Source organism: Rhinatrema bivittatum, chromosome 5 (assembly GCF_901001135.1).
Source record: "Rhinatrema bivittatum chromosome 5, aRhiBiv1.1, whole genome shotgun sequence".
Classification (NCBI taxonomy): Eukaryota; Metazoa; Chordata; class Amphibia; order Gymnophiona; family Rhinatrematidae; genus Rhinatrema; species Rhinatrema bivittatum.
In genome coordinates this window covers 116,075,334-116,101,403 of record NC_042619.1, presented here as the reverse complement: position 1 = coordinate 116,101,403, position 26,070 = coordinate 116,075,334, and the positions used below count along the sequence as shown (strand labels likewise).

Sequence of the window (26,070 nt, the reverse complement as noted above, 5' to 3'; positions counted from 1 at the left end):
AGGTAATGGTCTAGGCAGTTTACATGTAAAAACATACATAAATCATAAACAGATGAACAGATAAGATAAGACAGACTTTAAGCGTAAACAATAATGAAGTAAAACTATAATCAGAAACTGAAACTTAAAATATAGGTTTGGAGCATTGAGACAGTGTGTGTGGAAAATGGAGTTTGGGGAGCAATTATTCCCAGTGATTGAGTTTGAAAGCAATGGCACATAGATGGGATTTTAGTTTTTTTTTCTGAATTCTTTGGGATTGGTAATGAGTGTTAGGTGTCGTTGGTAAAGAATTCCAGAGTAGGGGGCCTGCCATGGAGAGAGCACATTTTCTAGTGATGCCTAGTCTTGTGATTTTGACTGGTCTTCAAGAAGGAATTTATCAGTAGATCTTAGATGATGCCGGGGCTGGTAAATACGTAATGAGGTGCACACCCAGATGGACAAAGAGTTATGAATTGAGTTGAAGATTAAGGTTGGGATTTTATGTTGACTGCGTTGTTTGATAAGTAACCAATGAAGATTAAGAAGAACAGGGAAGATGTGTTCATTTTTCTTAGTGTTAAGAGGCGAGCTATGGAATTTTTTCTATGAGTTGGAGTGGGCAGATGGTTGTTTCGGGGAGGCCAACATATAAGGAGTTGCAGAAATCTAATCCCTAAAGAATAGTGGCTTGGAGTACAGTTCTAAAATCCGTTGGAAATAAGAGGTTTTAAACTTTTTAAGAGATTCAGTTTGCAAAATGAGGTTTTTACTAATTTGGATATGTTTTCTGTCATAGATAGCTTAGAGTCAACAATGATGCCTAGGTTTCGTGCATGAGTGACAATAGGAATTTGGTGATTATCAAAGGAGAGATGCGTGGGGGGGCGCAAGGGGTGTTGGGGATGGTTGATGTATTAGTTTGGTTTTTCCAGCATTTAATTTTAGTCTAGTATGAGACAACCAAGTTTTTATAGTTTCTAAGTAAAGAGTGATTAATGAAAAGGTGTGGTTCCAGGAGGAATTGTAAGGAATGAGTGGTTGGATATCATCTGCACAGATCTTGAAATCTATGTCTAAACCAGTCAGTATGTGGCATAGTGGGAGAAGATAGATGTTAAATAGCATAGTAGATAAACAGGATCCTTGGGGGGACCCTGGTTGTAGTGGTATACCATTCAGAGAGATGAAAACCTAGATTGATTTGTTGGAGACGTTCAGTTATGAAAGAGGCAAACCATCGAAGAACGTTGTCTCGTAGTCCTATATATTCTAGGCTAGCTAAAAGCAAGTCATGGTTTAAGGTTTCAAAGGCTGCAGTGAGATCAAGAAAAATTATTATGAAGTCCATGCTGGCATCAAAGCCACGAATAATAGTGTTAAAAGCGGATAATAAAGTTTTGGTGCTATTTCCTTTGCGGAATTTGTGCTGATTTGGATGTAAGATGTTATCTCTGATATATTCAGTTAATTGATGGAGAACGGTAGATTCGATGACTTTAGCAAGGGTTGACAGGGAGGCAATTGGACCAATCCATATCCATCAGAGAATCATAAGCTCAGTGATAGCTGAAGCTCTGCATGAAGGAGTGCACATGGGGCATTCCCCTATATTGTGCCCCCTCCCCCCCTTGGAGGTGGGGTTCAGTCTAAAAGCCTTACTGAACCATAAGTGACATCAGGATGTTGGTTTTTGTCAAGTTCACCTCCTGGCAGCTTGCTATGATGTATCTGGGCTAATGTTCCCTCAATTTTTGCAAGACTGCATGTGCAAAAATTTTCTTTTTGTGCTACTTTTTATAAGCCAAACTCAAATATTTCTGAATGCAAATAATGTCAGGATTTCTGATGTGTGCTATGTTTTGCTGTGTTCACCCAGCTTACAGGGAACAGTGACCTGGGCTCACTGTTGCTCTTGGAGGTCAGGGAAAGGCAAGCAACAACACAGAAGGGCTGGGAACAGTCCTGTTACTAGCAAATCCTGACTTGATTTGTTGCTGGTTGTGGAAGTTGGGCTGAAGAGCCTTATGAATTGGAAGTGATGTCAGGATGATGCTGACATTAAGCCTCACCCTTCTAGCAGTTAAGCCCTTTGTGGTATTTAAGATCCTTTAAAAGAAACAACTTTTTGGGTGGGTGGATTGGCATTTCTCTGTATTGCCATGTGGGAGTACATAGATTTGATTGTATACCCTGGAGGAAAGGCAGAACAAGGGAGATATGATAGACATTTAAATTCCTCCAAGGTATCAATGCACAGCAGGAGGGCTTCTTTCAACAGAAAGGAGGCTCTGTGATGAGGGATCATGGGATGAGGGTGAAACATAGTAACAGTAATGACGCAAAAAGATCAAATGGTCCATCCAGTCTGCCCAGCAAGTTTCCTATAGTAGTAACTGCCCCTCCATGTAGGTTACCCCATGTTTCTGTTAAGGGTAGTAACTGCCGTGCCATGCAGGTTACCTCCCAAGCCATATGATAAGAATAGTAATATTTACAATCAAAACCAAGCAACTGACAAATCCATAAGAAAATTACTGCTAGCAACATTTTTTACGGGGGTGAGCAGCCTTCTTGATAATTTAGATAATGCTGCTCGATTGTGCTTTGCTTTTGGACTTAGCTTTTTCCCCGAATAGCTGCGTATCAGTACCCCAGACTGTAAAAAGTTGGGGCCCGGTGTTGTCTGTTGTCTGAATCCAGTTCCTCTTCCCATCCATTCCCCCACCCCTGCTGTCGAAGCGGAAAGCAATGTGCAGTTGTGTCAAAAGCATCAAGGCTAATTGGTTTCTTTCTAAAGGGTGATGGATGCATGGAACAGCTTCCCAGTGGAGACAGGGACAGTATCTGAATTCAAGAAAGCATAAGATAAGCACAGGATCTCTGAGGGAATGGTAGGGTTTGTAAAGCAGAATAATTGGTGTGGATGGGGAGACTAGATAGGTTGTATGATCTTTTTGTGTTGTCACCTGGACCAAACTTCTGCTCCTTATACCGACTGGGTATAAGGGAAGGAGTCCCAGACCTTGCTCAAGTGATACCACCTGACTGAGCAAAGAACACAGTTGTGCTTGGTTCTGTAAGGAACCAGATGGTTGGATTTAGATGGGGGTGGGGTGGGGGGATGAGGTGAAAGGAAATAGAAAGAGAGTTAAAAACAAAAACCCTGGGTAATTATGAATGAAGGCCTAGACTACCATAGTCCCAGTTAGGGCTGGTTCTTATTAAATTCCAAACTCCAGATAGCAGGAGGAAACTGCCAGACAAACAAAACATGTAATTCATAGAGGCTGATATTCAGCACTATTTGTCTGGCTAAGTTTGGGCTTAGCTGGACATATGGTGGGGTTGAAAAATCCCACCATGCTGACTGGCCTTAAGATGGCCAGATATTGTGTTATCTAGCTAGCTCAGCGATGGGGTAGGAATGTTCTAGGTCTAAGGTAGCTGATTTTCAGAGTTATTTGGCTAAGATAGCTGGATAGCTATAGGACTGCTGAATAGGATTCCTAAAGTTAGCCGGATAAACTTGTCTGGCCAACTTTAAGATAATTGGGGATATTCAGCAGTGTGTACGTACAGCTGAATATTCCAACAAAGTTAGTGGATGGGCAGTGGTTGAAAATGGATCTCTGGTGAAGAAATAATTTTCTCTAAAAATGCTGTAGTATTTTTTTATATTATTCTTTATGACACTGAAATTTCTATCCTACCCCTCCCTTGAAAAAAATGAAAAACCGAAGTACCTTTCATCCGGCAATGGCTGAGTAACCTTGAAAACATCTGAGTGAAAGCTTTATTTTTAGGGTGGAACATTGCTTGCCTATTATGCTTTATGTACTTTTTTGTCCATTTCCATTATGGTTTACATTTTGAAATAAAGCAATAAACTAATGTTGTGTGTATAGCATTCATAAGTTGAAAACTAGACACAGTCTAAAATAGATATTTCATAGCATCCCTAATGTTTCTGTCTGCTGTATAATGAAAATAGCATTCAGTCTTGAACTTAAATATTTTTAGGTTTTATTGTTGCGTCTTTTTTGTTTTTACACAAGTATCCTATCCAAACATAGATTATAAACTGTCCATCTATTCTTGTCATATCATCTTATGGAATTTGGATGGTCTCCACAGATACAAGAAAAGTTCAGACTAATTAGATCACAGAAATGGTATCAACTCAAAAGAGAAAAGTGTTTGAGGATGGACATAATCCTCCAAAACCATGTTTCTACACAGATACTTGAGATATACCTCTTAACATGTCGGGCCTGCAGTGAACTTCCATGGGCAACGGTTTTGTTTTTTTTTTAAGAACCTTCAGGATAGTAACCTGAAAGACTTGTAGTGGCTTTATAAAGCTGGAGTCCACCTCGCTCCACCTTCAAAAGAGGACAAGAAGTTTCTATTGGAGAGCTATTCTCTTCATAGTTTAGAGCCTGGTGTGTAAAAGCCTCATGCCCCTGACTCCCTCACGCCTCACTGTTGCTTCCACGGTTTGCTTGGGGTGGTGTGGGATTGAACAAGCACTGACTCAGTAGGCTGGTCTGCTGCTCCACTATCTTTACCAAGAATTTGGCAGTACTTTCATTACATAAGATGGTAGCTGTGATAATAAGTATATAACCTTGCTCTACTTATCAGGTATGTAACATTTGAGCCTACTTCTATACTTTTTCATCTGATTAATGTATGTGGAATGAAAATAACTTACTGCAAAAATGTGTCTAACATATGGTTAGTCACCAAAGTTAGAAGAGTCTCTGGTAATTACATTAAGTGAACCATGCTACCAGTGTTTGCAAAATGAAAACCTTCCCAGCAGCGGAGCCTGCCTGTTTGGGGGTAGGGTGGAGTGGGAAGTAGTCAGACCATTAGAGAAGATCTTGCGTATCAAAATAATATGCGAGGGGGAGGCTTTTAAGCACAGTACTGAACGTGTCTTACACTTCCTACATAATCACATGAAGGCTAGAATTGGGAATAGAGTTTATGGATTTCGTGTAGGCTATGCTAATGAACCCCTGTCGGTGTTGTTTCCTGTCGGAGTTTGCTCTGAATGTTTTGACATCTACAGTGGATGCTGCTGCTGCATTCGCTGTTACCTAATACATTGAACAGAGGGCAGCATAGGTTGCCAACAGTAGTCCCAACTCCAGGCATGGCCTGTGTTTTGTGCTTAACTATCTAGTGCAGGGGTGGCCAACTCCAGTCCTCAAGAGCCATGTTTTCAGGATAGCCACAATGAATTTTCATGCACTGCCTCTGTTGTATACAAATCTATCACCATTCCATTTGCTTGTTTCAGCACAAAGGCATTTTAAAATCCTGCTGTGTGTCTAGCTAAGCCCCGAATTTAGCCAGACAAATGCACTGAATATCGACATCTGAGTATGTTGAGAAACCATGAGAAGAAAAGATTTATTACAGCTCTGTTTAGATTTTATTCACTAAATCTCTCTATGCCCTCCTCTTCCTGGCTGACCACAGAGGTCCTGGCTGACCTGCAGAGGTCGTCTCAGAGTCTCCGTTGCAGCAGCATTCTTGCAGGTCCTTCACTCGGCAACATTTCCTTTGGTCCCAGTTTGCAGAGGCGCATTATCCTTGAATTGTATTCAGGGTGCTTTGTGATAGGTGGATTCTTCTGATATGGGCATCTGCTTCCACTGCTTAAAAACCCACATTATGAGTTGATGGAAGAGTTACACATGTAAAATCTCAGAATAGGGGGTGCTGATCTTTTCCCCGTTACCTCTGAGATGGACATGGCTCTCTGCGGTGGCATTACTCTTTGATCCCATGTGGCAAGGATATTGTCACCAACTCGTAGGGATGAGTTCTCCTCTGCAGTCCTGCTTGGCGGTAATGAGAGGGCTGGGGTGGTGGAACTGGAGGAGGAGAGAGGATTGCACCTGGCTGAGGAGGGGGAAAGAGGGCTGCACCAGACGTGCTTTTTCTGGAGACGAAGCGCCCGCGCCATGTACTCCTGTCCCTCCCCCCCCCCCCCCCCCAAAAAAAAAAAAACCCAAAACAGATTATTGGAGGAATCGGGAGTATATGAGTGTATTCCCTGGCAAATAAGTCTTGGAGGAATTTTTCAATCCCTGGTCTATAATGTAAATTATGACTATAACAAGAGAATGTGAGCAGAATAAGGGAGGCTAAGTAAAAACGATGATAAATCTCCACTGGCAGTACAGTTCAGCAATGTCCGTGAGGAGGTCTAACAGGGTGCGGTTTCCCAGGAATTGAGAAAATGTGAGCTTAACAGGAGAGGTGGCTTCAAACCTAAACATCATCTCACAGTGGGGCTTTGAAGCTGTTTCTCTGAAGGAGAATAACCTTCGCTATATAATATCAGTAGCTGTGAAAATTGTTTAAAAAAAAATGAACTGTAACTGGATTCTCATTCTAGCCAAACAAAATGGGCCACTGCCTAGTTCTTCATATAAAAAGTGACACCATGAGACCAGCATTGCGCATGGCTGACTTTTTTTTTTGTATGAATTCTGAGAAAACAGAAGTGGGGGTTGTGGTACTGATGATCTTAAGGTGGCCAAACAGGTGGATACAGTTGCCACAAAAGCAGAAAGATGCTTGGTTGCATAGGGAGAGGAATGGTCAGCATAAAAAAGGTGATATCACCTGAATAGGTCTCCGTTGAGACCTCATTTGGAATACTGAGTACAATTCTGGATACCGCGCCTTCAAAATGATATAAACAGGTTGGAGTCGGCCCAAAGGTTGGCTACTGAAATGTTTGGCAATCTTTATTGTAAAGCATATGGGAACAGACTTAAAGATCTAAACATGTATGCCTTAGAGCAGTGATGGCGAACTCCAGTCCTTGAGTGCCACAAATAGACCAGGTTTTCAGGATATCTACAATGAATACGCATACAATGGAGGCAGTGCATGCAAATCTTTCTCATGCATATTCATTGTAGATATCCTGAAAGCATGGCCTATTAGTGGCACTCGAGGAGTGGAGTTTGCCATCTCTGCCTTAGAGGAAAGGCAAGATATGGGAGCTTATAAATAGACATTTAAATACTTCCAAGGCTTCCAAGCCTCTTTCAGAGGAAAGGAGGTCATGGGCTGAGGAAAAATGGGGGTAAACTCGGGAGTAGTCTAAGGAAATATTTTTTTTTACAGGGTGGTGGATGCATGAAACAGTCTTCCCATGGAAATGGTGGAGACAAACAGGCCGCTACAGAACAGTGCGCTCGGCCAAGCGCACCATTTAGCAGCTGATTGGCCATACGTTTTCGATGCACGTCTATTACCCCTTATACTATAAGGGGTTTAGTGTGTCAAAAACGTGTGGCCACCCCCCCCCCCCCCCCAAAAAAAAGTGATAGTGCTTATCACATGCAAATGCATGTTGATGAGGCTATTAGTTAGTCGCCTGGGATACTGAAAGTAACGCCTGCCCAAGGGCAGGCGTTAAATTCTGAGCAACCCAGAAAAGTGTACAGAAAATAACTGCTTTTCTGTGCACTCTCCCAACTTCATATCCTACCAATATTAAGTTCGAGGAACCAAAAAAAAAAAAAAATCTGCCCGCCAGTCAGCAGGTTAGAAAAATGGAGGCTCAATTTTACCGGTGTCTGTTTTCCTAACCCATGAATGTCACTGGATTCGGAAACAGACACCGGTAAAATAGAGCGTTGGTTGTCGGGACCCACTGACGGCCACCTCTTCGCTAATAAGGAGGCGGTAGGGACGAGCTATTGGCCCTAGCGCCTCCTTATTAATGTTACCCCTCATTTAAATAAGGAATCGCACGCCCTGGAGAGGGTGGCTGGGTGCGCGTCGGGCGAGCGGGCGCTCAACACGGAGCGCTCGCTCTTCAGCGATTCTTATTGTATCGGCCTGCCAAACAGTAGCCAATTTCAAGAAAGCATGGGGATAAACACAGGGGCTCTCTGAGGGGAGTGATTGGAGCTGTAAGTTGAATTAATTAGTGTGCCTGGGCAAACTAGCTAGGCCATACAGTCTCTTTCTGCCCCCACATTTCTCTGTTTCAGATAAGACCCCTGGTTAGCAGTGGTATTCCTAGTATAGGGAACACATGATCGGCTTTCAAAGCCATGCAGGTTGTTGCCAAGTCTGTGGTACTTTTCCCCCTCACTCTTTGTACCAATTGCCTAGAGAAAAAGTCCTCGCAGAGATCTCTGCACCTTCTGTTTTGTGTGGATAATATTTTCTCCAAGGACAAGCAGGATGGTAGTCCTCACACATGGGAGTCATCATCAGATGGAGCCCGGCACGGAAAATGTTTCCCTGAAAAACACCGCTCATAAGTTTTTGAAAATGCAGAACTACTTGCAATGTTGCCTTGCTCAGCCTAACCCCTGCCTCTGAATCCCTATGTGTACTTCACCCCCATGTACAGGGTAGGCAGTTCAGACACAGGGTAAGTGGGCTTTGGAAAATTGCTCTTGTTATGTAATACTGGGAGGGTGTGACAGCAAAGTCTGTTTTTGGTTTTATAAAACCATATAATAAGCTAAATGCATTTTTCTGTCACTGCTAGTTGAGCTGAAATGATTTTTATCTGTCTTTGAGGATGTGGGAAATCTTCAGAAATGTCATCTGTTGCTGACAATGGGAAGCCACACCCCGAAGAAGTGTGCAGCATGGTGTAGAGGTCTGACTCTTCCTGCTGATTTGAGAATGTTTAAGCAGTATCTTTTATTTTCCCTGTAACTTTTTAATGAATTTGAATAGTTTTATGTGTACCTTGATTATTATTATTTTTTTTAAGATGCCTACATTTCTTATTTGCTTAGCAGCAAAACTGTAATAAAGTCACAGGAAAAAGAAAATGCAGCCATTAGGCACAACTGTGAGGTCTTATGAAAGATCACAGCAAATATACTAGACCACCTCATCAACGTACAGCCCCAGAGGTGACTAGGGCAGCTTCCAAACCAGGGAAGCTACCCCGATCCTCCTGCACGCAGCCTCCAGAAATGATCACAGATAGAAGTCAGAAGTGACGGGGAGATTCATTGAAACCACAAACCACACAGGGAGGAAGTTTTAATCCACTAGTTTCAGGCCTGAAAGTAGGCCCACGATGGGGTGCGATGTCTCTAGAATTGTATCTTTAAGCTCTTGCTTTTCAGGTCAGGCTATGATACATTGGTTGGTGAGTAATTTAGAGAATAAGAATACAGACGTTGAAACCTCTTTACTAAGAGAGGTTTTAGGCGTTAAGCTGATAAAACACCACCGTCCTCTCTTGCTCACCAGCATGCCGTGGGCTGCCTGATTTCACCAGCTCTGCCTTTTTTTTTTTTTTTTTTTGGTGGGGGGTGTGACGGTTGCAGAAGTGTTTGACAGCCCATCATGGGGGAGGAGGCCAAGTTGACGTAAGAGACTTTGTACTTAAAAAGGAGATTATACGGCACATGGCTTTGCAACCTGCTCTCCCTCCCCCCAGTCCTTCCTGAAAAATACTTTTTATTTACACCAATAACAGGTCTTGAGGAGAAGGAGCAATACCAGCTGCTTCCCCTGCCTCTCGTACCGGGAGCCCCTCTCCACAGCCTAACTGCATTTCACAGGGGAAAAAGGAAATACTTGCCAGAAATAAAATAAACAATTTTCAGACCACCTTGCCTGTACTTTGATTTCTTTCCTCTCTGCGTTCAAGGCGAGAGGATAGAAATGAAAGAAAAGGGGGCCAGCCCGGTTGCTCAGTTGACGTGTATCGCCACGCAGAAGGTCCCTGATTCAATCCCCAGGTTGTCCGGTGCAGCTTTCGTAGCCCCCTGGTAGGGGATGTATTTGTGTGTCGGGGGGGGGGGGGGGTCATGGCCATTGCCTAAGCCTGACACCTGCTGGTCAGATCCTGGGTCCATCATTGCTGTGATCCCAGCCCAGGACAATCACTGCAATGGTTTGACTAAACAGAACTTGGGAGGGAAGAGGGGAATATAAAATCCTCAGGTAGTTGTGAACGAAGGCTCATAGCAGCAGATGCCAGCCCTGGTTCTGAAATGAGTAAGAGGAAACTGCTGGAACAAAAAAAAAACAAACTAAGTACAGACACAAAGGTTGAAAATTGTTTAATTTTGGTGAGGATTTCCTCTTCTGACTTTCTTTTTTTTTTTTTAATTCATCTCTTGCCTCATTCCTTCTTTTAATTTGATGGTCTTCCTCTCATTTGTTTTTGTTCTCTCCTCTCTGCAGCCTCTCTCCCCCCTTTTCCTTTCACCCGAGCCTGTTGCTTTTTCTGTCCCCTTTTCTCAGCCTACCTCCCCTGTCAACCCCTACTCCTCTCACGGCCCTCTTTCCGTCTTATGTTCTCTCCGTGCTCAGAACCCACATCCTTTCCCCTCTCTCAGCCCTATCTGCTTGGCTCCTCGTCCTGGTAACTGCGTCAGGTCTTGGTTCCTGCTGCATTTTTAGTGGCTGGTAGTGGAGGGGCTCTGCCAGCCACGTGGGGTCTCCTTCAGCTCAGGAGGGGTGACATTGCTATAGGGAGCCTTCCTAAATGTGGAGCGGATCTGTTACTTGTGATTACCAGTTATGCTTACAGACTCGCGGGTGAGGTGTGGGCAGTGGGACTTCTGAGACCACAGTTAGGAATAGCCAACATAGGCATGAGCCTAGAGTGCCAAATTTGGAAAGTACCTCAAAACTGGGACTCCCCCTGCTGCTCTCTGATTTCTGAGGGACAAAGCTTCCCCCCACCTCTAGTTCTCTGCCTATGGCCACCATAATCCTAAATCTTGATCCTGTGGGCTACAGAAAGGCCTGTGAAGTAGGCGATGCCAGGGCAGTGAGATTTGGCCAGTGTGGAATACAGCCAGTGTTTTTTGGTGAGCCTTTTCAGAAGTGTCATCCGAAATGTGTGATGATAGTTTGGTATAATTTACTGAGATAAAACTGATTGGTATGTGAATCTAATGCAACGAGCAGAATGTACCAGCATATTTACAGTGCTCCAGCAGAATGTAAGCTGATTGCTGCTGCCAGGGTGTCTTGCTGTTTAACACTCTTTTTGTATAGATTTGATTGTGAGGCGTGTAAAGTGAGCAGATACAATTAGCCTAATCTTTGCAAAGTGAGTCATGAACTGTACGAGAGCAGCAGCAACACTGCTTATCCTAAAGCACCTGTAAACTTTGTAAGTGCTTTTACTAAACTGTTTTTTCTGGACCAAATTTGTCCGTGTGTGTGTGCGTACATGTATATCTCACTATCTGTTTAATCTATTTCTGTCCATGTAGACTTGGACCAATCTGGTTCAAATTAAGGAGCCACCTCCAAAATTTAGGTACCAGAAAGGAAATGGGAGTGATGGTAGCATTGGGAGGGACCAAACATAAATACAAATATTGTCAAAAAATGTAGTTGCCACCGGCGAATATTCCCCAGCAAACATTTTGTATAGTAATCTTTGCTACACAGAATTTTAAGCAGTGAATCAAAAATATGTAGCAAATTTTAAATGCAAAAGTCTTTTTTTTTTCCTGAAGCCATATAGTTTTGTTGTCTCCATTTTTTGTTCACATTCCTGATTTCTGTCTGCCAGTTTTCTATCACCATTTCTCTCCTCCTTTCCCAGACCTGCTTTTCTATCCCTGTTCCTCAGTTCTTGTCTCCTCTTTCACTTTCCCCTTCATTCCCGTTATCAAATCCGCTATAATTTTTACTCCTCCTCTGCCTCTGGAGTAGTCTCTCCCAGCACCTGCTTCCCTTGGACAAACCCAGCTGCTGGGATGGGATTCCTAGGAGCCATGACACCAGACAGACAGACACACGGGTCATCCCTTCCCCCATGATCTGTAGTAGAAATTCCCCTGTATGCACTGATATTGGGAGCGTCAGTCAATTGAAGATGGTGTGTGCTATAAGACAATTAACATTCCTCACAAGCTGACTTTGCATGTGGGCTGAGTACCCATAAGAAAAAGATTTGAAAAAAGAGCAAATTGTTTTCTCTAGGCTTTGTGGGTAAAATTTAGTGCTTGGGTACGCACTGAGTTCCTCTTTCCAAGGCAAAAGTGAGTTGAACTGGACTGCTGCTTTTAATGTACTTTGAAATATATTAGTGCTGCTTTGAAAACCAGGGTCCCAACGTTCAGTTGTTTAAAAATACCCATGTGACATTCTGTGGCTTTGACAAGCAATAAAATGCTTTGTCTGAACAGAAGATGTCATTCCTAAACCTTGAACATAAAATTCACAGCGTAGCCTTTCCTGACAGCGACTGTCATGGTTTAGCAGGCTGGAGTCAAGGATCCATCCCCTGCAAAAGTGGCACAGGTCTGCAGGACTGGAGCTGGTCTTCCTAACCAGCCCCCTCCCCTGGGTTCTGGGGGTCAGTAAGACTTGCTTTCTCTGGTCACCACTTCTCAAGAAAGATATATAGCAGAATTAGAAAAGGAACAGAGAAGGGTGACCAAGATGATAAAGGGGAAGGAACAATTCCCCTATGAAGAAAGGCTAAAGAGGTTAGGATTTTTTAGCTTGGAGAGGAGACGGCTGAGGGGAGATATGATGGAGGTCTATAAAATAATGAGTGGAATGGAACGAGTAAACCATAATCTGTTTACTCTTTCGAAAAGTACACACAATGAAGTTACTGAGTAATATATTTAAAACTAATAGAAAATATTTTTTTTTACTCAACTCACAATTAAGCTCTAGAATTCATTGCCAGAGGATGTGGTGAAAGCTATTAGTGTAGCTGCATTTAAAAAAAGGTTTGGACACGTTCCTGGAGGAAAAGGCCATTAACAATTAAGGGAGAGTTGCAGAAATCCACTGCTAATTCTTGGGATAATCAGTTTGGAATCTGTCTACCCTTTGGGATCCTGCCCAGATACTTGTGACCTGGCTTGGCCACTGTTGGAAAAAGGATACTGGGCTTGATGGACCCTTGGTCTGACACAGTATGGCAAGCCTTATGTTCTTATGGACTTTGACCACTATTGTTCACTGCCTGCCCTTGACCCTGACCACTCATGCTTGCTGTCTGCCATTGACCCTTCTAGCTTGCCGCCCGCCTCTGACCCTAGCGCGGCCCTAGACCTTTCTCTATAGATTTCCCTGTAGATACTCGCCTAAGCTGTGCCGGGCCTTGGAACCCAAAGGTTCAATCCAAGGTGAAAGGGGTTTGTATAGGTGAAGCTCCTGATCCGTATCTTCCTTGGGTAACTCCGCTAGTTGTCGGTAAGTACCTATGGGGCCTTCCCCATAGGCTGAGTCAACCTCACCACAGCAACAAGAGTCACGAATCATACAGTCAGTGAGGAGGAACTTGTGCAGCTGTGAGCGAGGTGCACTGAAGACCTCTGATGGAGGAGAGGTTGCGCAGCAGGTGGAACTATAGCATAGACTTCACCATCCCAATTTGCAATTTCAAGTTCACCTTAGGGATGTTGACATCACTGACTATTTTTCTCTTTACTTGTTTCTCTGTATTCACCTGTTAGCTATGAGCATGATGGTCAAAAGACCTAGCGTCTAAAAGTTAGGCACCTAGATTAGTGATTTTTTTAAAATGTTCCCAGGCAAGCTCCAAAACTCATGCTGTAGCTAGGAAGAAGAGGCATGCAGGATTACAAATGTTCTCAGAAAGGAGCTCCTACATATGTAAGAGCCACCGCTGGTGTCTCTTGTTGCTGCAAGTGCTGAGAGTAGATCCCAGGTGCTAGACTAGATCTGAACATCAAACAGTAGTGACTTTTCCATGGCACACCTGATCAGATCTGAAGGCACATTGGTTGGAAAACATTGTATTGCCCTAAGCTTACCAGGGAGGGTGTGTCTGTTTCCTCCAGCCTGATCTGCCTTACAGAGGATAAGTCTAACCGATTCCTGCTGGAGAACCTCAAAGATCTTTGTGATTTATATACTTTTAATAGTGTACTAAGAAAATGGGGTTTTACTACCAGTGCTTTATGTATTAAGGTTAAAATTAAAAATTTGATTCTCTGGGCAACTGGTAACCAATGGAAGGCTCGTAATGTTGGAGTTACATGCTCTTTGACTGTCGAGCTTTATGTACCTATATTATTGTCTTGTACTCTGCCTTATACCTCACCTGGCGAGGCAGAATATCAAATAGCAACAAATAAATTCAGCAGTTTGTGATTCCCATGAACAAGTTCACCAGAAGTGAGATGCAGGTTTAGAATAGAGAGACATACATTATTCCTGTATTCTTCATATCAGCTTGTTGTTCCTGTAGCGAGTCTATTACCACACCAGCTTCTAAACAAGAGGTGCCAAAGACTGGTGCTGGAATATCAGCAGGTCTTAGCATAGACCCCAAAGCCACTTAATTGCAGCTTTTAGGATAAAGTGAATGTAGTTACTTAAGCCTAAAGATTTCTGCAGTTTGGGTGCCAAGTGTAGCATTAGGTCAGTAACTAGTAGTGTAAAGCAGCATATTGTGTGGTACAGACTGACAAACTCGAGACGGGTTGTAATGAAAGATGCAGCCTTGGAAATCTGAGGGAAAGCCAGTGGGATGAAATTTTAAGGGCAGGAAAGGAAAAGTGTTGCTGTAGCAACCATGAATATGTAATAAAACAAACCAAGAGCAGCTAGAATTACAGTGGAAATATGCACTGCACAAACAGGAAAGTGTGTATGATTGAGATTCAGCGGCTCTGGTTTCATCGTATTTTCACAGTGTTTAGAATCAAGATGTTTTTGGTTAACTTTTTAGAAACAAGTTAGAGGATAAAATGCTTTTTTTAAAAACTTGACATTTCATTGCTTCTTTTTTACTGAGACCCCATTTGCCTATGAACAAAATAACCTTTCCTTAACTCCATCTCATTGGAAGCTAAAACAGGGCTAACACAGCTGTTGGATAAGGAGCTCTTGCCCACTATACTACCCAGGTGTTTCTGCCTGCTGTGTTGCCACAAACCTTCCTCAATCTCCAGGCATCTCCTTCCCTTGTCCTTTGTACATGTTCCAACCATGTTTGAATTCTCTCCATGTTTTGGTTACTTTCACCTCTGTTAGGTGACTAAAAGGTAAACTTGTTGGGCACGAAGCTCCTTTACCTGTAGGTTGTAAATTTCCTAGTGTAGCATTGCAAAAAAAAAAGCTAGGTCTTGATTTATGCGATTCAAATATGGACTTTAATTGCTAGGAATAGTGATTAAAAATAAATGTGCTATTACTATGGTGGGGGAGAGGAAATGGAAGAGCTACATAGAAAAACAGAAGAAGTTGGCGGACAAAGACAACTTGATCCACCCAGTCTGATAATTTGTAGCTGCCTACCTTGCTATTCCAGGTCCTACTTTATCTGTGTTCTTCTTTCTTCCTCCACCATTAAGGTCTCAATGTGTCTATTCCATACATGTGTGAATTCTGTTTTGGTTGCTGGAATTCTTCCAGATGGCCATCACCCTCTCAGAGAAAAAGTATTTTCGTACGTTCCTTTTGAGCTTCCCTTCCTTTACCCTCCTATATACATTTTTTTTATTTATATTACACCTTCCATGACACTTCAAAGCAGATTACATTCAAATACTGTAGGTATTTTTCTCTATTCCCAGAAGGCTTACACTCAATGAGGATAATTTTAAAAGACCTGCACCTGTATACATGTGTATATGGCCATGTGTAGATCTAACCCAGTATTTTATAGCCCATGTGTGTTATAAAATATGCATCAGTCTACTTTGCAACATCTGTGTGCATGTAAAAGATACAGGCAAATAGATATTCAGGTTAGCTGGATACGTTCTGACTTATCTGGCTAAATAAGGAAGGTGGATAAGTAGCTTAAGACTTATCCGGCTAAGCCTGGACTTTTCTGGCTGAGTGGCATGTATTTTTACTTATTTTAAAAAATGTATGGGGGAAGATTTTGCATGCATAATTTACACACACTTACCCCCATAAGCCTACTTTTACATGTACAAGTCAGCAGGTTTTTCCAACATGCATGCGTCAATGAAATTGCTTTATTTTACTAATTCATCGACCAGTCTGAAGGCCTTCCTGGCTCTTCATCCTGAACTCTCCCCAGATCGCCCATCTAGTCACTGTTTCACATTAAAGAGGCTTGCTATTTACTATACATGAATTAAGCTGCCAAATCTACATGCGTAAAATTCTTTAAAAAAATAGCATCTTACAGGTGTAAATATTGGCCCCGTCCCTGGACACCCACTTTTTTTTTTTCACTTGTGTACCTTACTTATGCATGTTTGTTTGAGGTTTATAAAATATCATATACAACAGTATATATTGATTTTTCTACATGCAGCCTTTTGAAAATTCACCTTTAAGTTTTGTACCTCAGGCATTGAAACCTCCCCCAGTGCCCTAAGTGAACAAAGTCCCTGTGTCCGTATCAGTACCAGTGACTTGCCCAAGGTCACAAGGAGTGTCAGCAGGATTTGAAACCTGAATTCTTTACTTCGTAGGCTCCTTGCTCTAATCACTAAACTACCTGTCTTTGAACTTTTTCATTGTACGGGATTGTTACAATTTTACCTTTTGGTAGTTCATTGAAACCTGCTAGATATTTCAGTGTTTACATCATAGCTTCCCTTTCCCTTCTTTCTTCAAGGGTTACAACCTTATCTCCTTCAGTCTTTTTCTCTATGGACAAAGCAGGCCGGTAATCGGCCACACATGTGGGGTGATGGCATCTGATGGCACAGACCAGGGGCTTAGGGTGACTGCTGAAGTTGGTGGTGCATCAGAAAATGTGCTGCTGCCATGTGACCTCCCTCTGAGCTGCCTCCCCAGCCTGACATCAATAGAGGCCAGGCCCAAAAATGTTACTTTTGTCATGTTAACATGCACGACATTGAGCCGGCCTCTGATGATGATGTCAGGCTGTGGGAGAGTTCAGAGTGCTGGCAGCCCAGAGCAGGAGCAGTGCTTTATCAATAACTGGTACTAGCAGTCAGGAACCGCTTATGGCAATCTGCTACCTGAGATGAGGGATGATACCACCCCACCGCCCCTGCTAAGGTCCCCAAAAGGGATACACTCACCATACAAAAAAAATAAATTTAAATTCTAGTGTCTTGTCATTAATAGCCACACAAAACACCTTTCACTGCCAGAACCTTTTTTTGAAGTATCACAAAGCACTCCAAAAAAAAGACATTCAGAACCTAAATAGAAAACCTGCCAAAACCATAAACCCTCCCCAAACTTCAAACAGCAGCAACTGTACCTGAGAAGAGGCCAGCATTGCAAATATTAATATAAGCCCTAGAATACCAATACACTCTCTATTGGAAAAACAGAAAAGCCAGACAGAATCCCTCATCTCAATCACACATGCGCACACACACACAGACACTTGCCCCTATCTAATACAAAATAAGAGTCCACAAATTAAAAACAGAAACATGCAGACAAAAACTGAAATGGAAACCCCAGGAAGCACAACTCTGCATATAATGCAACACCAGAGAAAAAGAAACAGAAATACATTTCCTCCTGAACTGAGAAAAATACAAAGATGTAAGAAATGTGCATTCTTAAACCAACGTATTACACCCTGAAAATATTTTCTTTTTGCTGTGTTGTCTCCATTCCACATTCCATTTCTTCTCTCCTCCTGTCTTCTTCCCTTCCTTCCCTACATCTGTCTCAGATATTGACCCTTCCCTTTCATCTTTTTCTCCATTTATCTCTTCTTTGCCTTTCTATCCATTCATAATTAAATTTCACCCCTCTTTTTCCCTTTCTCTCTCTAACCCTCCAGTTCTCAGGCTCCTTCTTTTCACCTCTCACCTATCTACCAGTTTTCCATCTCCCAACCCCCCTCTAGTCCTCCTATTTCCCAGTCTCTAATTCCTGTTCCAGCATCCTATTCCCCCTTGTCTTTCACCCATTCCCTAGTCCCCCATTTCCATCACCCTCTGTACTCATCCTATCCTCATCTACCTTCCCGTGCTTTCATCCCCTCACCAGACCCTGCTCCTTCCCTGGCCTCTAGCCCATTATTCTGTTTCTTACCCCTTACACGCATTCTCTCACCACCTTCCCAACCCCATTCTCATCATCTGTCATCCCCTCCAATCCTTTTCCACTGCCTTTTACCAGTCCTCTAGGCCATTCACGCTACCTCTAAGTCCTTCCACACCCTTCATTCATTTTCTCTTACCCCCATCCTCCATGCTCACTCATATTCCCCCCCCAGCCAATCTAACAGCCCTCACTAGCAACCACCCAATTGCCAATTCCTCACTGCCCCACCAAGTCCCTGCTCTGCTCCCCAACTCCATCAGAATTCCAGCTCTTAATGCTGCCCCAATATACAAGTCCGAGCTCTCCCCCTGTCCCTGCTCTTCTCCTGCTCTCCACCCTACTACCTGCTCTCCCTGAGACCTCTGATCCCATTCTTCCCATGCTTTCACCCCCATCCTCACAGTCCCTGACCTCCCTCTGTCCCTGCCCCCCATTCTTTTCTCTGCACTATGCCCCAGTTCCTGATTCTCATTCTTCTTCTGATGCCCCCCCCCCTCGCTTCCCATTTTCCCCTGATGTCCTCCTCAGTCCCTTCTCTCCCTCTGCCCCAATCAGTACCTCTAAGCTGCTCTGGCTGCAGCTTAAATACGGGTGCCGCCTCCTTCTGTAGCCCCATAATGAAACATTTCCTGTTTGAACTGCAAGGCTCTGCATTTACAGAGCATGCATGGTTCAGTCATCCACCATTAGAAATGCACAGGGCCACCCAATTCTAACAGCAGATGTTTGAACCATGCGGGCCTCCATAGATACAGAGCCTCGCAGTCCAAGCAGGAGACTTTTTACTGCGAGGCTGCAGGAGGGAGGAGGCACCTGTATTTGAGCTGAAAGGCAACAACACTGAGGTGCCTTTTGAGGAAAGGGAAGAATGGATTTGGGGGAGCACAGAGGAAACCAGGAGGCAAGGATTTGTGTGTGTGGGGTGACAGCCTGTAAAGTTGGTGGTGCACGGCACACCCCATTTTACAGTTGGTGGTGCCTGTGCACTATGGACGCTATGCTCCTGGTACAGACATGAAAAAGCGCATTCAGAGCTCAGAAAGATTGAGAAGGTCTTTCTGAGCATGTGTGAGGATTCCCACACAGCCACTGCTGTGCAAGTCTCCTCACTTTATCTTCCTCTCTAGTGAAAAGATGCAATATTTTGCATTCACTCTACTTGCTCATTGTACTTTTTTGGTCATTTTATTATTTTTTCTTTGTAGTTCTGTGTAATTATTTTTCTTCTCAAACTTACAAAATTGAGTTTGACTTAGCTTCAATCCTTTTTGGTGTGGTGAAGAAAAAAATGGGCTTCAGAAAGGTACCCCAAATGTTCTTAAAAGATGTCTGTGCTGGATCTTGTGGGACCATCATATGATATCCCTAATTGTGCTGCCTGCCCCCCAATATCTCTAAGATTCAAAGGTTTCACTCTTAAAGAATATTTAAGCTTTCCTCAAAATTCAGGAGCAAGAAAGGAATATCCAGCTGAGGGTCCAGCACCTATGACAACAAGGTCTGCCTCTCATACCCTCAGAAGTTTCAGTGCAGACATCATTCCTCCTCAGCCAAAGGAGAGAAAGCAGACTTGTTCTGCGCTGATGAGTTTTTGGTGCAGAAATTTGATACCTTCGCTCCTCAGCACTGAAGCTTCCCCAGTGCCTTAAGTGAACAAAGTCGCTGGGTCCTTGTCAGTACCAGTTACTTCTCGATGCAGAGGCTCCAGATATGAGCTCAGACCAATCAAAAACAGTAGTCCCAATTCTTAGAAATCTGTGCCAATTTTAGTTCTGCCATCAGATAGTTCTTCAATGGGATTTTCTCCTTCTGCTGCGGAAGATGTGGCTAGACCTTTTAAAACAAATATATAGATATATATTTTACAAACATTTCTGGCTCTCCTACTCCCGAATTAGAATTCTTGACCCTACAGGCTGAATCTAGATCTACCATTCTGTCATATCAAGCCAAACAAGATACCCTGCTACTTGATCCTTCTATCAAGTATTAAAGTTCCCATTCCTCTAAAGATAGGCTGACGTCAGAGAAACCACCGATAATGCTGTTGGATTTTCAGAAAAAGTGGCAATCATCTTATGATTCCTTTCCTTTTTGATGATGACAAATCGACTTTTCTTCCATTGGACCCCTCATCTTAATCTGCTAAAAGCAATTTGCACTAGAAGGATATTTGCAGGATATTTCTGAAAGTTTTTTTTAATATTCAATGGAGCAAGATCTGTAGAGTGTTTTGTTGTGATATCCATGCTTTTATGATTTTATTTTTTTATATTTTATTGCATTTAAACAGAACATGACAAATATATAACCAGCCTGTAATATGGATGCAAGAACAATAAACCAATACATTCTAACATTGCTTTTCGGTTCATTATTTTTAACACAGTGGTTGCTATACAGAGAAACTAAGAATATTTTCTGATGTTTAGCCCCCTTCCCCTTTTCCTGGGATCATTTTACCATTCATTGAAATAAAATGTTAGATACTTCGATACATCGTCTTATAATATCTAAATGAAGACTCCATACTGTCCTCCATACTGTCCGGAGACACGCTGTGGATACCAATAGAATGAAATCTAATTGGGGTGATGTGGTCCTATGCCACAGTATTGTGATAGGGAACCAACTAATGGTCAGAACCATTTTTAGTGGGGGCAAGTGTTTTGAGAAAGTTGAGAATAAGAATACTGAGAGTACTGTGAATGTGAAGGGTACCCGCCCACCCACAAGACACTGTTCAGATTGAATTCCTAAATTACTGGGAGGTAGCTCCATGTCTTCCGAAAAGAAGTTATCAAATTGCGCCGAACTGCTGTTAGGTAATCCAAACGTCCTTGTTGTCTTCATAGGGTGAGGACTTCCTCCATCGTGGGCAAAATTTACTTTTCCAATGCTTAGCTATCAGGAGCCGGGAGGCTAGACGTACTTGTCGGCCAATCCTCTGTTGGTCTTTATCAAGTCCACTAACTTGTCCATTTAGGAGGACTACTTTGGCACTCAAGCCGATAGGTGTTTGTAAGAGTTGGGATAACCAAAGCTCCAAGGCCTTCCAAAATCGTGCTATTTGCGGGCACAACCACCAAACATGTAGAAACATTCCCATCAATCCGCAATCACGCCAACAAAGGGGGGAATGCTGAGCAGAAATGGCATGTAGTTTTGCCGGGACCAAGTGCCTTCTATAGAGCAGCTTATAGCAGTTTTCTTGGAGCCTTGCTGAGATGGAACACCTACTCGCCATTTTGAAAATTAATCCCCACTCTTTGGGCGATAAGGTTTCTCCCAGATCCGTTTCCCATTTAGTAATATGCGGTAAGGGGGACCGGTTAGAGTTGTTTAGTAAACCATAGATTTTTGAGGTGGTCTTGGAGATTTTGTCTGCTGCTGCGCAATAATTTTCAAAAAGAGAATGTGTTCCACAGTTCTTGCCTTCGAAGTAAAGGATGAATGAAGTGGTGGACCTGCGCATAGGCGATAAAGTTGGTCTCGGACACACCATACTGCTGACTAATCTGCTGTAAGGACATTAGTTGTCCCCCTCGGTAAATATGTCCGATATTCATAATGCCTGCCACTTGCCATGAGTTAAAGGCTATGGATTGGTAGCCCGCTGGAAATTATGTATTATAGTATAAGCAGGTTTGGTAAAAATAAGAAGTGCTCCCGAGTAGTTTAAGGGTATGGAGCACCTGGAAATCTAAAGTCGTCTGGAGGGCCCAGGGTATACACGAAAGTGGTCTCCAGGTGTAGCATGGTTACCAGAATAGGGCATTGATAGCCATTGTCCCTACCATAGCTTGTTCAGCTTGGGCCGCTTGTTTGGCAATGTTGACTATGGCTTTCAGCTGGGAAGCAGTATAATAATGAAGGAGATTAGGTACTCCCATACCCCCAGCCAATTTCGGCAGGAACATCATGTGGCGGGCAATTCGGGGGGGCTGGCGCCTCCAGATGAAATCAAAGATTTTTTTTTGTAACTTTTTCAGTAGAGAGGTTGTTAGGTAGATTGGTAAGGTGGTAAATAGGTATAAAGGGCAGGGTAAAATGTTCATCTTTATGATGGCTATCCTCCCCAGCCAGGAAAACGGTCACGGATGCCATTGGAGAAGATCACGGTCAATGGATTTAAGGAGTGGGACGTAGTTGAGTGCATAGAGTTCCTCAAGGGATGAATTTATGGCTTTCTTCGCCCAGTTGAAAGGGAAAGTTTGTTTGATAGTGGCTATGTCCGCTTGAGCGAGATTAATGTTGAGTACTTCGGATTTTTAAAGATTCACCTTGAATCCAGATATGCGACTAAAATATGACATTTCTTGCTGCACTCCATCCAGGGAATTTTTAGGATCAGTAAGGGTGAACATATCATCCTCAAATAATGAGATGATGTATTTGCTTCAGTCCAATTCAACTCCCTTGATGTTTGTCGATCGCTGGATGCAAGTTGCAAAAGGCTCCAAGAAGATGGCAAAAAGCAGTGGTGACAGAGGACAACCTTGTCTTGTCCCTCTCCCTATCTCGAAACAGGGGCCATATCTCCCATTGACTTTTACTGTTGCTTTCGGCGAGGTATAAAGTTGGTGTAGCCACTGGAGGAAGGATTCCCCGAAGTTCATTGCCACTAGTGTTTGAAATAAGAAAGGCCAATGCACGAGATCAAATGCTTTTTCTGTGTCAACTGCCAGCAAAACTGCTGGGATGTTCTCGTTTCACCCACCACATGAGGTCTAAGATCTTACGGACATTGTCCGCGGCCATTCGTTGGGGGATGAATCCCACTTGATCGGTGCATATTAGGCCTGGAAGATGTCGATTGAGTCTCAACGCTAATACACGTGCCAGAATTTTCAAGTCTTGATTGATGAGCGATATAGGTCTATATGACCCACAGATGGCGGGGTCTCTGCCCGGCTTGGGAATGATGGTTATGCTGGCTACATTGGAATGGGCATGGAAAGAGCCTCCATCTCGAATATGACTGAAGAGGGTCACTAAATGATCCACCAGCTCCCTGGAGAATGTTCGATAGTATTTGCTTGAAAGGCCATCCAAGCCTGGTGATTTTCCATTTTTTAGGTTTTTGATGACCTCTCTTACCTCCACTGTGGTAATTGGGGAGTCAAGGTATTCTTTCTGCACCTCTGATAATAGCGGGAGTTGTACATCCGCCAGGTATGAATGTATATCAGAGTCTTGTATGCTCTCATCTCTGCTGTATAATTGGGTATAAAAATCTACAAAACTCTTCCGGATCTCTGTCTGGTTTGTGGTGATGTTCCCCTTAGTCTTTTATCTTCGGTATCATGCTTTGGATTGTTCGGTTTTTCAGCTGTCTGGCTAGCAGCTTGCCCGCTTTGCCACTGCCCTCAAAAGTAAGTTTGTTTGGTTCTTTCCAATTGAAACGCTGTTTTATCTGTGTGCGGTTGCAGCAGGCGATTGCGTGCATCAGTGAGTTTGGCGTATGTTTTGGTTGATAGGCTGTGCATGTGCAATTTAGCCAAATGGTCGACCTCGGACTGCAGAGATTTACTCTTTGCTTCCCGTTCTTTTTTTAATGGCCACCACCCTGGATATACATAGTCCGCAGACCACCGCTTTGGAGCATTCACAGGTGGTACTGAATGGAACTGCGGGTTCGCTATTAAGTTGGAAGTATTCTCGAACATGCGCATTCAACATTTCCTTAAAGGACGGATCTTTTAGTAGAGAGGTGTTTAGCTTCCAGTATGCTTGTCCTCCTATTTTATCTCCATCTGCTAAATCCAGAGTTACTGCCCCGTGATCTGACCAAGTGATGGGATGGATTTCTGCACCAGTAACTTTAGGCAGAAGGCATTGATTGAGCAGGAAAAGGTCAATGGGCGAGTAGGAGCCGTGGGGATTTGAGTAGAATGTGTTTAGCTTAGCTGTTGGGTTACAATGTCTCCAAATATCTCATAGCTTCCAGTTATGTATAAGAGATCGTAAAAGTGCCCTTGTTTTTTGTCCCATGAGGTGGGATTGCTTATTATGGGGGTGGGAGTTATCTTTCTCCGGACATAAAGTGAGGTTAAAGTCACCTCCAATTATTAAATGGCCTTCCATCTCGTTTGCTAGCAGTGTCTGAATCTTTTTCCAAAAGACCGTCTGATCCTGGACTGGAGCATAAATAGAGAGCAGGTTTAGTATGGTATTTCCCATCTTGAGTTTAATTAGGACATATCTGCCAAGAGCATCTGTACTCTGCGTCAGGAGTTCAAAAGTTATTGAAGCCGATATCAAGATTCCAATCCCAGTATACCGTGAGGACTTGCTTGCTGCTGTCAGAAAAACCTGTGGGTATTCCTTATATCTCAATAAATGTTCATGTCTCTTGCGGATATGAGTTTCTTGTAGAAATGTGAAAGATGCTTTTCTGGCCACCAGTTCCTTAACTAACATATCCCTTTTCCTGCGGGTGTTAAGGCCCTTCACATTAAGAGTAAGAAATCTAACCATATTGATCTAAAGGATTAGAAAAAGTGTCCCCAGCCCCCGAAACATGTGGAAGTGACAGCTGATGGTGCGACTCAGGCTCTTTTATGATTTTTACCTGTATATCGCTTAGTACTTAGCATAAGTGCTTCATAAATTTTAAAGTACAAAAATATGTCCAGGCCCCTAAACAAGTACTTGCAGTTCCAATACAGGAGCTTCAGACAAGAATGTGACAGATAGCACTATCTACTTTGCCTGAAGGACTTTGTCCTGGTCACCAGAAAGTGCACTCCTATATGAATTGGTGGTAGTTGAATTGACTCTGAAAAAAGCAAAATGCTTCGACTCACTCAAGTACTCCTTCTATTAAAGATACCAGAATGTTAGACAGCATGACAAAGATCTTCCAGTCAGCTATGTTAACATCAAGAATAGTTGCTCATCAATTGTACATAATTCAGCTTATGTTTAATAGCAAAAGCTACAGGACATCAACCATGAGATCCCTATGGAACTGGACAGTTTTGCACCAATGTTGCAGGAAGCAGAGGAATTTGGAAAGTGTCTCATTTGTTTGGCTTATGATGTGTATGATACTTCCTTCAGAATTTTGGTGGTAGCTGTAGGAGCTAGAAGGCTAGTATGGCTTTGAGCTTCAGACCTTTAAGAACATATCTATGAAAAATAGTGGATGCTCCATGCACAAGAGATTTAATCTTTTTGGAACAAGGTAAACAGTAGATCTCATAAGAGATCACTGTTCCACTCTCCTTACTCTATCAGCAGCTACAGCAGAACAGCTGTTTAGAAGTAGGGTACAATCAACCTCAGCATTTCAGTCGACAGTACTATTATTCCTGTAAAAGATACCAGGCCTATTCTTTCCAGCAGCTTTGTGTCCAGCAGCATCAACAGAGCAGGCCTTTTGTTAGGGAAAGAACACAACCTAAGACCATCCAGTAACTGCAGACAAAATGTAATCTCAGTTTTTGATTATGATGCCAGCAAAATTCCAGAATTAGATTTGAGGAGCTTTCCAGTGGTGGGGAAGTTTTTAATATTTTAGCCCACAATAATCTCTAATAACAGACCATCGATAATCCTTTTAATATTCAATTAAATTTCAAACCCTGCCTCCAAACAATCTTCCAAAGAATCATTCAGTGAGTATGGAATAGTTACTACTCCTCCTTCAATGAGATCTGTCAACTTACTTTGTACCAGAAGTAGCGGAGCCAGTCCCAAAGTCAGAGAAAAATAAAGGCTTTTGCTACAAGTACTTCCTCATATCCAAGAAAGCTGGTTGTCTCCTTCCATTTTTGGACTTCAGAGATATCAACAAACACCTAAAGAAAGAGACATTCAGGATGAAATCTCTTAAAGGACTATTTTAACTCATCTGGAAACTAACAACTGGTTAACCACTCGGAACACACACATTTTGATCCACATGGAACTCAAGAAATTCCTACATTTTACTATAGCAACTGGGCATTATCAGTATCGTGTCCTTTCCTTTAGACTCTCAGTTGCACCTAGGGTATTTACAAAGTGCTTTGCCAGAGCAGTGATCCATTTAAGTAAAAACGACGTCATGTGTTTCTCTACTTAGACTGGCTTTTATCCAGGAAGTTCTAG

At 42.8% G+C, this 26,070-nt stretch overlaps 1 protein-coding gene across 2 annotated transcripts in view; it reads left to right on the top strand.

Annotated features, from left to right (window-relative positions):
• MRPS31 (mitochondrial ribosomal protein S31) overlaps positions 1–26,070 on the top strand; it is a 186,574-nt gene that overhangs the window by 73,609 nt on the left and 86,895 nt on the right. The gene's annotated exons all lie outside the window — the stretch shown is intronic.